At 41.3% G+C, this 13,440-nt stretch overlaps 2 protein-coding genes across 2 annotated transcripts in view; one reads left to right on the forward strand and one right to left on the reverse strand.

Annotated features, from left to right (window-relative positions):
• Positions 1-13,440, reverse strand: part of LOC134205380 (serine/threonine-protein kinase MARK2) — a 91,111-nt gene that overhangs the window by 32,227 nt on the left and 45,444 nt on the right. The gene's annotated exons all lie outside the window — the stretch shown is intronic.
• Positions 12,070-13,440, forward strand: part of LOC134205385 (glutathione S-transferase 1-1) — a 197,134-nt gene continuing 195,763 nt past the window's right edge. Inside the window, exon 1 of the mRNA XM_062680611.1 lies at positions 12,070-12,073. The gene's annotated coding sequence lies outside the window, so the exon portion shown is untranslated. The remainder of the gene's footprint in view (positions 12,074-13,440) is intronic.

The raw sequence follows: 13,440 nt of genomic DNA on the forward strand, positions 1-13,440 counted from the left end.
AGATGAGGACAGGCGAAGAGATGATTGCAGCCGATGCTGCATACGGATCATTGCTCCGACGACAACTGGAATTAATATTTTTTACTGCAAAAGTGCTGTTCGAACTGTGTGCGTACTTGCCTGCGTGCTGAGTTTTGCTAATACTGACATGAGTACTGGTAACTTCTGGGCATTCCACTTAAGTTGAATCAGCATCTTTTTCCGCCGCAAAAGTTTTGGCTTTATTTATCTCGCATCGCACCACAAGTTTCCGTCGATCAAGTAGCAGCACTTGCTAAAAAACGTATGGGCACTGACGACATCCAAGCTTTCCGGCTGGTTGCTAAAAACAGGGACGTTACTACATTGTCCTTCATATCTTTTAAAATTGGAATGAGTGCTGACCTGAAGCCCAAAGCACTCTCTTCAACAACATGGCCGAAAGGAATCGTATTCCGAGAATTCTCTGGCGACAGCTCTAATTCATTTTTTTTTTTTTGGCGACCAAGACTTCCATCAGCATCCAACATCGCATCGTTGAACATCCCAGTGGAGGCAGAGATGGTGGTGATAGAGTAAATCAACCATCTACTGTTGGCGGATCACCGGGACGAAAACTCGCCTATATCCTCAAGGAAGCCTCATATCCTCTCAACACAGTCGAGCCGATCCCGTCAGCGTTCTGCAGCCGTCTCGGTCCTGTGTTTGAGCTTGGTAACTGGGGCTTCAAAACTACGGATTCCGAGACGCCTGCCTGTCAAAAGTCAAAGGCTACAGGGATGTTGCTACTCTCAAAATTCGTGTTCTACATATGTTGAGCAGATGCCGGGGCGCCACATGCATTAAGGAAGCCCCTATTCCTCTCACCGCAGTCGTGCTCTTCCCGCCAGCGATCTGCAGCCGTCCCGGTTCTGCTGTGAGCTGGAAGATGGGGTCTTCCGAAATCAACCTGCAGGCAAGTACCACTCCACTGCGAGCAATGCGCTTTCTAAATCTCCTTTCGTCTCAATATCCAAATTCCGACGAGTGTCAGCATCCACCGAAAGCAACAGAGGCAGCTCACCGAAAGACGGTCTCGCAGACGCACCAAATCGCTCTCCATCACTGACACCATCTAGCTCTTCAGTTATTATCTTATCACAAGCTTCATGGAAGACTCTAATCCTCTCGACTCAGTCGTTTGGGGAAGGAGTCTTCCAAAATCAATTATCAGGCGAGTACCTTCAAGATTCGAACAGTTCGATTCCTCAATCAAACGCCCTTTCCAGTGCATTGTTCAATGGCTCTCAGTCATCGGTCTGCGTGAACAGGATCGTCGCAGCAGAGGACGCCGCTGCAAGTGATTCCCGCTACCTGAGCGTCTACTACCAAAACGCCAGGGATCTGCGTACTAAGACAACCATTTTGAAGTTACGACTCTCATCCTGCGATTACGATATTGTTGTGCTATCAAAAAGTTGGCTCAAATCCGATATTTGTAATTCGAAGATTTCATCGGACTACTCCATTTTTCGTTGCGACCGTAGCGAGTTTACCAGTGGTCTTTCTAGAGGGGGTGGCGTATTGGTTACAGTCAAACGTGTATTGCAATATACCGAAGTGTCCCTATCTGATTGCTGTGCGCTTGAACAAGTCGCAGTCACATTGAAACTCTCTCATAACTCCCTCATAACGCATATTTTTGGCATCTATTTTCGCCCGAATTCCGATTGCGAGCTTTATGCTACCCACTATACCACAGTGAAAAGCTTAATTGATAAATCATCCATTAATGACGTTTTTCTGTTGCTTGGGGATTATAATCTCCCCCATCTTCAATGGATCTTCGATGACGACATCATCGACTATATGGCAACTAACGCATCTAGCGAGCAAGAAATTTCCCTTAGCGAAGCCATCTCGACATGTGGTTTGGTGCAAATCAACCCCTTTGTTAACCGTAAAAATGGGCTGATCGACTTGGTTTTCACAAATGCTTCTGACAACATGGACATCTCTCAGCCCGTTCTGCCATACCAATCGACGAGCACCATCCACCGGTAGTGTTACATATCGACACCTGCTGCCTAATACCACGTTATTCTGACCAGGAACCGGATCCTATGGATTACGACTTTCGGCTGCGCGATTTTACTTCACTTAATACAGAGCTTTCTGCGGTTGATTGGAGTCATCATTTGCATGGGCACTCAGTAGATGCTAACGTACTGCTGTTTTACGACAAGCTGTATGAAATATTGCACTTAATAGCTCCTCGCCGTCGTCGCATTAATCGAGGTGTTAATAACAAGCCTTGGTGGAATACTCAACTCAGAAACCTGCGCAACAGATTGAGGAAGCTACGCAAACAGTACATCGCTAACAAAACTTCCCTCCATCAGGTAGAAACCTCTTATAACGACCTCCTCGATGCCAGTTACCGAAGATATATGAACGACCTCCAATCAAATCTTAAAAATAATCCGTCCAGGTTTTGGAGATTTATCAAATCGCAAAATACGGCTAATCAAGTTCCGAACAATGTTGTTTATGGCGACACTACAGCTACCACATCTGATGAAGCAGCGAACCTCTTCGCCGACTTTTTTCAGAGTGTGTTCAATGTTTCACCCAGGTAGTTTTTCGAATGTTCTACCGCACGATATTGACCTCGCGCCCTTCCTGTTCTCCGACCCAGAAGTGTTGAAAGCTCTTCGCGATTTAGATGCTTCAAAAGGTGCCGGAGTGGATGGCCTAACAACTTTCCTGCTGAAAGCCTGTGCTGAATCACTAGCGGCTCCACTAACACTACTTTTCAACAGATCGATGAGTGAAAAAAGGTTCCCTGGACTAAGAAAAACAGCAAAGATGATTCCAATTCACAAATCTGGAAGTTTGCGCAAAGTTAATAACTACCGTGGAATTTCCATTCTTTGTTGTGTTGGAAAACTTCTTGAATCATTAGTTCATAAAGTTTTGTTATCTGCTGTTAAACCATTCATTTCAATTTCACCGATGTTTACACCTTGAAAGCTCTGTACTGTGCACTAGTGAGGAGTATTTTAGAATATGCTGCCCCTATTTGGACGCCGTACCATACTACCCAAGTGATTCGTATTGAACGAGTTCAAAAGCAGTTCATCCGTTTTGCACTTCGGCACCTACCGTGGAAATACTCAACGAACTAGACGACGAACTAGAACTACACGACTCAACTTCAGAAGACTTGTAGAGTATGACATCATCAGCAGTAACATAGACTGTCCGGACTTGCTCGTGGATGTACAGTTGAGCATACCTAGCCATAGCCTGCGTCACGCTGATTTACTCGCTGTCCCAACCCACCGAACAACGTACGGAAACAATAATCCCTTTAGCTCCTGCCTTAGAGCTTTTAATATTGTTTGTAATTTGTTTGATTTTAATGTGTTTTAATTAATAAAGTATTGTTTCAAATATAGAATAAGGAACTTAGAATAAGAGTAGTCTGTACGATCCAATCGAAGACGAATAAACAATTAACAAATCTTCCATTGGGCATTGGGCTGAAGGATTGTTTGACCATTCGAACCCAACCTAAAAAACGAATTCCAAATACGAATCTTTTCCGAATCTGGGACGCACATCAATTAGGACTATGGAAGCCTTCAAGCCCGCGATCGCAATTGAGACCATCCAACGTGCGCTCATCAGCCATCCTGGGTTCTGTGCCTGGGGCAGATGTAGGGGTCACAGGCAAGTGCATTTATCTTCAGAAATTTGCAGGCGTTTATGATGTTCTGTCCAACAGCCCAGGTCATCCCACTTACATTCAATCGAAGTCCAGTATCACGACCTCATCACTCCTGGAACGTACACGTACAACACTTAGCAAGTGGTGCGTACAATACTCGGTGGGAAACTAGAAAATGGTGTGTGACGCAGACGCATGAATCATGGGCTGAATCAAGTATACAAAGAAAATATTGTGAATCGTATAAAATACGGCAGACTTCAGTGGACTGGTCACTTAGAGCGAATGTCGGATGAAATAATAGCAAAAACAATATTTAACAGAGAATCGGATAGAGGCTGGCGACTTCGAGGAAGGCCACGAAGACGCTGGCTGCACTTGGTGGAATCGGACCGGGGGACCCTAAACGTTCGGGGAAACTGGAGGAACATCGGCCAAGACCAACGATTATTGAGCTCTACAATACGCCAGTCATATGTGTATCGACGCTGTAGCCAACCAGTTTCAGTTCTGTTGTTGATGATCATTCAACTACAGAGAAGTTAATTGCATCTCGACCATTCGGAAAATAAAAAAAACGCATTTATTTGGCATTACGAGACTTTCAGCCCGAGGTTATTTGGCGTTCCAAACTTTTATCTGGAGGACTCCAATTAACATTTATTTAGCATTCCAAAACTCTAGGTCTTCAGTTAGCTTAATAGGCGTAATATTGCCAATCCGCAGAAGTCGAGTTCGATTCTCGGCTCCCAAGTAATTACTGAAAAAAAATTCTTCATTTAATACTAATATAATACACGAAAAAACATGCCAAGCTCCAGATGGATTGAAAATCCATTGAAGAAAAGGAAGAAGAAGAAATGTTATCGCAAATCGCCATAGGAGGTACGTAGCAGTATCAACACTCATCATAATAAGTATAAAAATAATCCACCCTATCTGTTGATAAGTCACGACGATTGATAGATGTCCTCATCCTCGGACAAAGTGCGATATGGTAAAAAGTAAATTAAATTTGTCAACAAAAACATCATCGTACCGCGTCGCCGAAACGGTCATCATTGTCGTGTTGTTTTGGGGGTACGAATAAACTTTCGTCTGCCCACGTACAAGCCCCACAGGAGCTTCCACAAATACATTCGAGTCCGAGCGGCTCTGTCATGCTGTGTGATTTGGAAGCATGGCAGCTCATCATGCACGTGTTTTTTTATTTTTTATTTTACTTGTTTGCCGGTTAATAGGGATCACGACAGCAGAACGAGCTAGAACTAAGTTAATTGGCTGATGGTCCGGGCGTTCGACCAAATTCAACACGCTCCGGTGAACAGCAACGGAAACAGCCAGCGGACACATTATCGAATGAGCTCAAACTCGTAGCAAATGCGAGCAGATACATGATTCGTACGTACGTGCGCTAAGTTCAGATCGAACTAGTTCTGCAAACCCCGGCAGAATGAGTCACCATAGACTGGAGTTGATAATCAATTAGGCATGTATCGAAAATGGGTGCAAATATTTGTTGTGCGAGATGATTTCACGGATTTTTTTAAATTTAATAGAGCCTTCTTCGAATCGAAAATCCGTAAGTTTTATAAAATTGAAAAGGATTTGCATCTACTAACTCTAATCATAAATTGGAATATTGTTTCCGAATAAAATTTGAATGAGTGAAATATAAATGGAACATAAGATAAATTATCTAAAAGTCCTTTTTAAGTATGTTGTGCAATCAATCAAAAGATCTCGAGTTAGTGTCGACACGCTTCTTATAGTTATGAGATCCAAGAAATCAAATTTTTACTACCAAATTTATTCGCCTGTCATTTCATTTTTATGAAGCAACAATGATTCGAACAATTTGGCCCAGCTTGTAATCAGCCCAATTGACGTCGAGCTGTTATCACTCACGACGACTACTCAAAGCGAAAGACTTCCACCAGCCAAGGGGAGTGTGTGGTTTGTTTTAAAATAAATCACTGACCCCGTTTTTGCTTGATTCGAAAACAAAAACACTGTAGCCAGCGCATCATCACTAACTGCTGCTGTTGTTTGTCGTGTCATCCGTGTGATGATCAGCCGATGGTACGGGGCGACCGACTCTGTTACAGCCAGTAACTATGAAATGACCGGGCGCTGATGTAAAATGAGAAAAATAGTCATGTAGATTTTGACTTCTCTGTAAAACACTTACGAAGCATACTACGAAAAGTTTCAGTCGTTATCTTTGTCAGATCTTGGTTGAAAAGTAGTCAGATAAGATCGCTGATATTGACCAATAAACATTGACAATTACGTGAAATCAGATTAAACTGTTTTAGAGTCTTTACAACCGCATCTTATTGCTTCCTCATGTCCAACGATAACATACGATTGCATGATTGCCTGTTGACCATGGCTTCAAAGGATGCGCCCATCGATGGTGAAATGTCATTGACGAAGACGATCAAAAACGTGATGAGATGATCCACTATGAGGAAGCCGCGAGAAAATCTTTAGGAATCTTTGCCGATCTGTGGGAAGCGTTCCACCTATAACATGAACTTCAAGCAGGCCGTGTTGACCTCTGTGACCTAGTAGCAGTGGTTAATTAGAAGTGGAATTCCCTACGGCAGACCAGTAAGCATGCTGATCATAAGATACGCATCCTTACCGAAGAAAAGGAATGGGCGGATATCCAAGTATGTAGCGAAGCTGCGTCGACGCATGACCGTCACCGGTGCTACTTCTAAGTCACTAAAGTCGTACAGGTTGTCGAAAAATACGTGTGCCAGTACCAACGACAATTAGAGGTAATGAAGTTCGCCTGGAGAATAACCCGCCTTGATGGAGATTGTCAATTCCAACTGGGCGAAGACATAATTGTAAGCCGCAAAACGAACAACAGGAGAGGTGGTTGTGGCCAGAAGCTCCTGAGTGAGGGTTAGGGAGGTCCCTGGGCGTGGGCACTGAAGTAACTCTCTGATGTAAACAGCTGGACGAAGTTATGAAAACAGAGGATCTCATCTACGCGGCATTGGTGTAGTGCGGTGCAGAAGTTCAGCCGGGGTGGGCCTTCTGGCATGCAAATAGCATGGTTTAAGTTACCAGTCGCGGACGCCAAAATGGTTCTAGTTGTTGGAAAACTATTGACTGGTCAATATGCCCAGCAAGCATGTTACGACCACCTTTTGTTGAAAAATGTTTTAGGTGCTTCGCATCTGGTCTTGTACAAGGAACCGGATCGTTATCCTGGCTTGACCGAAAAACTAAATTGAAGTTTCCTGTCTGGGTTACGATCTTTGGCTTTGCCGACATAAGAATTGTTGATGTGGAATTGACGGCAGCCCATAATCACCATAGTCATAGTGGAAGAATGATAAGCTCTAGGCAACTGGGCCTAGATCACCATAAGACGGTACAGAAGGGGGTGATTCGCGAGGGTGACTGGGACTGCACGATCAATGCTAAGCGGTATTGAAGTTCTTGAGAGGGATGATCGACGATAGGATGAACTTCGGCAGCCACGTTGATTATGCCTGCAAGAAAGCTTCAACAGCTTATGCGGCATTATCGAGCATGAAGTCTTACAGCGCGAGGCTGTGCTTTAGCCGACTTGAGTTACCAGCTGGCGTTGCTGTATCTATCCTCAGATATATGGCGGCCTCGGCTTGGGCCTCGACGTTACGAATCGATCGTAACTTTCAATAGCTGGAGAATACACATATGTTGACGTGTCTTAGAGTGATAGCTGCCTACCGCATGGTATCATATGATGCAGCCTCTGTGTTTGCGGGATTATAATAGCACTTCTAAACATAGGTGGACCCATCTATCTACTGAAAGTGAGGGTATACCTCAACATGGGAAAATTCAGTTCCTGCCAGGTCATGGCTATTTAGCCTCTTCCTGCATATAGACTGTGCGTAGGTTATTGCGGTTCATGCTTGGCGTCATAAGTGAGTTATCTTCTCAGGTGGCTTGTTGCAGATTTTCGTCTACTCTAGGTTAGAAAAAATGAAAAGAAAGACTACGCCTAAGGACTCTGCAGAAAATAAAGCGAACAATTTACTTTCTTGTAACAGAAAATGTCCATGCGGTCAGAATGCCATTGAAAATGTAATACAATCTTGTAGACTCCCACATTCTGGACAGCGATGCGACTTCCTGCTTGATAAATTACTCATTTTACAATATTTTACTAAACAAATATTCAACTGCGGTTGCGAAATCTGATGCAAGTCGGTAAACTCACACACAATACTACGATGCTATTTTTATTAAGCCCGACTGAATAAATATTTTGAAGCTTTTTAAACATTATAAAAAACGGGCAATTTTTATCACGTCCCCAGTTCCATTTAGTATCCACAACAGAAACATTAACAAATCGTGCACACAGGCGTTGTGATCTGATATTTATCAGTCAAATTGTCACTCAACCCCCTCATTCACTATTCACCAGCCATCCTCCAATTTGCTCCTCCCCTATCACATTTAAAATCAAAATAGCCGCGTTGGCATAAAGAACTGTCTGATATACTTCAATCCGATGCAAATGATATCGTGCGATACAGTGTCGATTCAATTAAGGGACGACATCATACTCAGATTCAGAACATCAAACAATCAAATTAATTCCATCGCCAGACGCTACTGGTGCAAAATGCAAATCGTAGATCGAACATTCAATTATCTATTCTTCAAAGTTCGAAAATATTCCACGAGAACAGCGAACGCATCAACACGGTAGAGTGTTGATGCGGCCGGCATCTGCATGTGCGAAAAACCAGCAAGCATCGCTCGTCCGTAGCTTCAACGCCGCCATCAGTTTTGCTCGGTCGCCGTGATCGAAATTGCGCAGTTTGCCTTCCTTCAATCGACCGACCGACCGACAACGCGGCAACGCAGCCACTCGCATTCTGGCCTGCTGTAGTTGTTATATTTTGCAAAAGAAAACAGATAAAAAATAGCAGCGACTCCGAGAATGACTACCTATCTGTATCGCATTCTGTTTACGCATTTTTGCGCTGGATTTTTTGTGCTGACCATATGTGGGTGGAATTAATAAGCCGGAAAGCGGAGAGGCTTTTACGCGGAATTATTGCATTTTCTAAACGATTCAGTTCGAGTTATGCAAATACCAGAGATCCAAAATTTGCATCAACCACGATTTGAAACGCAATAAAATAATTACCGCGGGATAACAATGGGGGGGGGGTCGTGTCGGTATAACCGGGGGATTGCGCGCGACATAGAAGCATGGAAAGTGAAACTATTGTGTTCTAAATTTTATAGAGCAATCTGCATTATTTTTTATTGCTTGACTCTGAAGCTGTTGTTTGACCAGTTCGTTTGTTTTGAGCGCGCGGAGGAGACGAATGTAGTGTAAAGGGACGGCGCTCCTTTGAACACCCTTCCATGCATGCGAACCAGCCAACTGCGTAGTAGGTGCTTGCGGGGCAAGATGGCCAAACGGAACTAGACGAGTGACATCCGCTAACAAAACTAAAGACACTTCTCGGCAGATTCGAGCTTTATATGTAGGTGAAGAATCAGAAGGAATAAATTTTGGCTGTTACGCCCTATTTAAATGTTGGTCTAGATAAGGCGAGTTAGTACTAATCCATTTAATTCCTCCACATTGTAACTTTAGAGATACGTATTTTAACCTCAATAGTTAGGTGTTTCGTTTCTGACTGGAGACACTGAAGATGGCCTTACTTGATCGTCGATATTCATCTACCTTGTGCTGTGCCACAAACATTGAGCGTTCGGAATATGCGGACCATCGATATGGTCCGAATTCAATCTGAGTCTTGATCTGATCTTCAAAAAATCTACAACACGGATGATGATAACCACAAGGTTGGACTCACAACAGCGCAAAGTTGCACTCCCTCTCAGTGCTGATGTCCACGTAGCGGTTTTTTTAGCTGCGTGCACACCGCGTCCACGCAAGGTACCTATCATCAAATGTAGTCGTGCTCACGTTTCCGTGTGCATTACTCCATTTGCTTTAAAAACCGCTACGTGGACATCGGCCCTTAAAGGGACACGCACTAGAAAGAGCGATTCGAGTTCATGACACACCGTGGGTGTACTACGAAAGGCCGAATCACAAAAGCAGGGTTGTTACGGAGATCCTGAAATATTTTCCGCGCCAAATCCGCGTCGACTAAAATCAAATCCGCGCCGTTTCCGCGCGACATGAAATCCATTCCGCGCGATCCAGATCTAAATTCTAAGCAAATACACGTTAAATGTCAATTTTTGTATAACAATTTATTGAGCGTCTTGTATAACAAGTTCTTTTTTTTTACAATAATCACTGATTTCAAAAATTTTTAAACTGCCACATATGTTTGTATCAAAATGCTAATAGGACTAATAAACCCTTCTAAATGGCCTTATTCGCCACTAGAAGTACTGAATCTAAGGGAACAAGAACTAAACAGTCAAAACTATTTGCATAAGCATTGCTTTTTGGATTAGATGATGGCTTTGGCATGTTTTGTTATTATCAGGTTTTTTTTTGTTGATAGAACTTTATAAAATTCGGCACAAGGTACGTTGATTACAAATGAATGTTAAGGCCAGATTTGATCATAATCTATTAAAAATAAACGTGGCAAATATTAAAATATCTGCCAAAACCGCAATTTCTTTTAAAGTAATTAATTGCTTGCTTAGATATTGAGGAATTAGACAATGAAGCTCCGTTTTTAAACAAAACTTCTGTGAAACAAATATTTGAATTCATATCAAGGAACAAATAATACAAAATCTAACATAGTTGCTCAAGCTCCGTCAGAATCAAGCGTAAATTCCTTCAAAAATTCCAGAGGAATATTTTTAGAAATTTCAGGAAAAAAATTCTTTGGAAATATGCAGAATATTTTGCCTAAACTCCAACAGAAATCAGTCCGTTATCTCTCCTTCTATTCTTGTAACAAGCTTTTCTAAAAATTCACGCAGAATTTTTTGACTATTCTTGCTGGAATTCCATTTAAAAACTCCGAGAACTCCTGTAGAAATCCATCTTTTGAGCGTCGATTCATCCCAAAGATTTCTGCGGGTCATCATCCGGAAATTCTCCCGGAAATTTTCATGAAAATGTTTGCAGAAATCCAACTGCCCTTGGATTTGCTGACGTGCAGAAGTTGCTCCAAAATGTCTGTGGAAATTCTTCCGAGAACATCTGTGGGAATTCCTCCAAGTATTCTTACAAAAATTCCACTGGGAAATTATTTTGTAATTCATTTGTGAATTTTGTCGTGAGTTCAAGTAAATTCTCCACAAATAACCTGCGGAATATCTACAGAACTTACTTGCAGAAATTGATTGGTGACTTCCTGCGGAAAAACTCCCGGTTCTATTTTGATCACTTATTAAAGAAATATCTGTGATCATCGCTCTCTTTTGTAAATTCAAGGCGGCATTCTTTTCGATTTTCTATAGTCATTCCTATTTCATTCACCGCTCCAGGAAATTCCTCCAAAAATGTCTTTATAATTTTCCGGGTTTTTAATACTGCAGAAATCCTCTTTACGCTGTGGAAATTTATTTGCAAGGAATTTATACAAGGATCATCATAGGGTCCTTGTGGAAATTTCTTTAGGAAGTTTCTTCGTTTTCTGTTGGTAATCCTGTGAAATACCACCGGAGTTAACCGAAAATATCAACCCGCCAGAGGCCAGAAATAACTTTTGAGAATCATCTTCTAATTTTTGATCGACTTTCTGCGGAAGAACTTATTAAAATGAGGCATCTGCATTAAATCACAGAATATTTTTATGTTTTCAATTGTGTATAAACCTTTATTCGTACTAGATGAATGTTATAATAAATAATGTTAATGATAAATGTTCCAATATTATGAAAGAATTCCTGACGACTTTTGAAAAATGATATGCTGAGTGGTTCATCGTAAAAGAAACAACCAATCAGAAACTGACAAATATCTTGGAATTACGAAGAAACTGACAAGATGAAAATGGGTGTTCATGTCCTTCAATAGACATGGTTTGTGTGCGTCGTGTTTTAGAATGGATTAAAATGACAAGTGGCGTATCTCTCCTCATAACATTTGTTTAAATAATGTTTGAGAGTGTAATTAAATAAGGACTTGGACATATATGAAAAATAATGTTAATAAGCTTGAAACGTAAAATTATTCTGAACAACATTTGGTAATGAAAATAAAGACCATCTAGATAGGCATAAAACTAATTTTCAAATAAACTTCCTTGGATTTTTTTCTTTAAAATTTCGATCTAAAACTAAATCCGTGCCAAATCCGCGCGAAACCCTAAAATAGTTATGAAAATCCGCGCCAAATCCGCGAAATCCACGAAAATCGCGAAATCCGCGTAGTCGTAACAACCCTGCAAAAGGTCAAAAGCAAAAAAGGCCGAATCACAAAAAGTCGAATAAACTCGGCAGAGCAACAAAGTGGACCGAAGCGAGCACGCGCAATTTCTCGTTCAATTTTTATACGGAAAAAGTTCGGCAGAAAGCCATTTGGTCGAAGACTACAAGGCTGATAGTTGTTTGGTCGAATGTGTCACTTGACCGAATAGACCATTTAATAGGTTATTTTTTTTGGGCTTTGTCATTTTTGGGCTCATTTTGGTTATTTCAAGACATTGACGGAGAAATATTTTGAGTTTCGCCGGAAAATTGGATCAACTTCCCCAGATTGTTTTTTTCCAGAATATGCACTTGAAAATTATTTTCACATTTTCCACGAGAACTACTTTGAAGTTTTGAGAATTCTTTGAAATTACCAAGAGGAGCTCTTTGGATTTCCTAAATTGTTTAAAACTTTAGCGATCAATTTTTTGGAATTTACATGAGAATCTCTTCAGAATTCTCACGGGAGGTTGTTGCAAATTTCTACAGGAAAATATTCTTAAAAATTTACACAGAAAATCCTTCATAATTGTAAGAGCTTGTGACTGGTAGAAGGGATGCTTCTACGATGACTTTCTCAATCTAAATTAATTAAAACGACTAGCCTCAAAGTTTCAGCGGAAGATTGCTCAAAATGTAGATTTCAATCAAAATATCGTTGTTTTAAACGGGAAAATGCTTGGAATTTTAAAGAAATTTGCATTGCCCGAAAGTGACAGACGGCCGAACAGGTAATTTGCCGAAAAAGACGTTTGCCCTAACAGGTAGTCTGGTCGAATCGATGTTTGACCGAAGAAGTCATTAGGCTGAAAGTTTGCTCGAAAATGTCATTTGCCAGACGGCTAAATATCAATTACTGAATGGATCATGGCCAGTTATGACCAACTCGTTTGGTTTAATGGCCTTTTTGACAAATCACCATTAAACAAAAATCCGTAACCTCTACTTTTCAAATAGATACTGTTAAAGGCCAAAAGTCATCTAAAAACCCCAGATTAATCCACCTAGCGGTGATGATGCCTTTCTCGGTCGTTCAAAACGGTTGAGAAACATATGTATAATAAAAGTCTCAAATTACACTATTAGGTGGATAGGTCTTATTGTTTATATTTGTTCATATGCGTTAAAATTTCCTACCGAATGCAACTACCTTTAAGCAAATCGGATGAGAATAAGTGCAAAAAAAGAGATTTTTGCTATAAAGATTTTAAAATTAGAATTTTGTTTCTAAAAAGTGTATTATGGCCATAATGGTATTTTGGTCATAATCTCCTAGCCCATAGTCCGATCTGGCCAATTTTCGATAAGAAACGCATATTGATGGTGAAACTCACATTTTTGCAACAGTGTACTTTCCT

Source organism: Armigeres subalbatus, chromosome 1 (assembly GCF_024139115.2).
Source record: "Armigeres subalbatus isolate Guangzhou_Male chromosome 1, GZ_Asu_2, whole genome shotgun sequence".
In the NCBI taxonomy this organism is placed as follows: Eukaryota; Metazoa; Arthropoda; class Insecta; order Diptera; family Culicidae; genus Armigeres; species Armigeres subalbatus.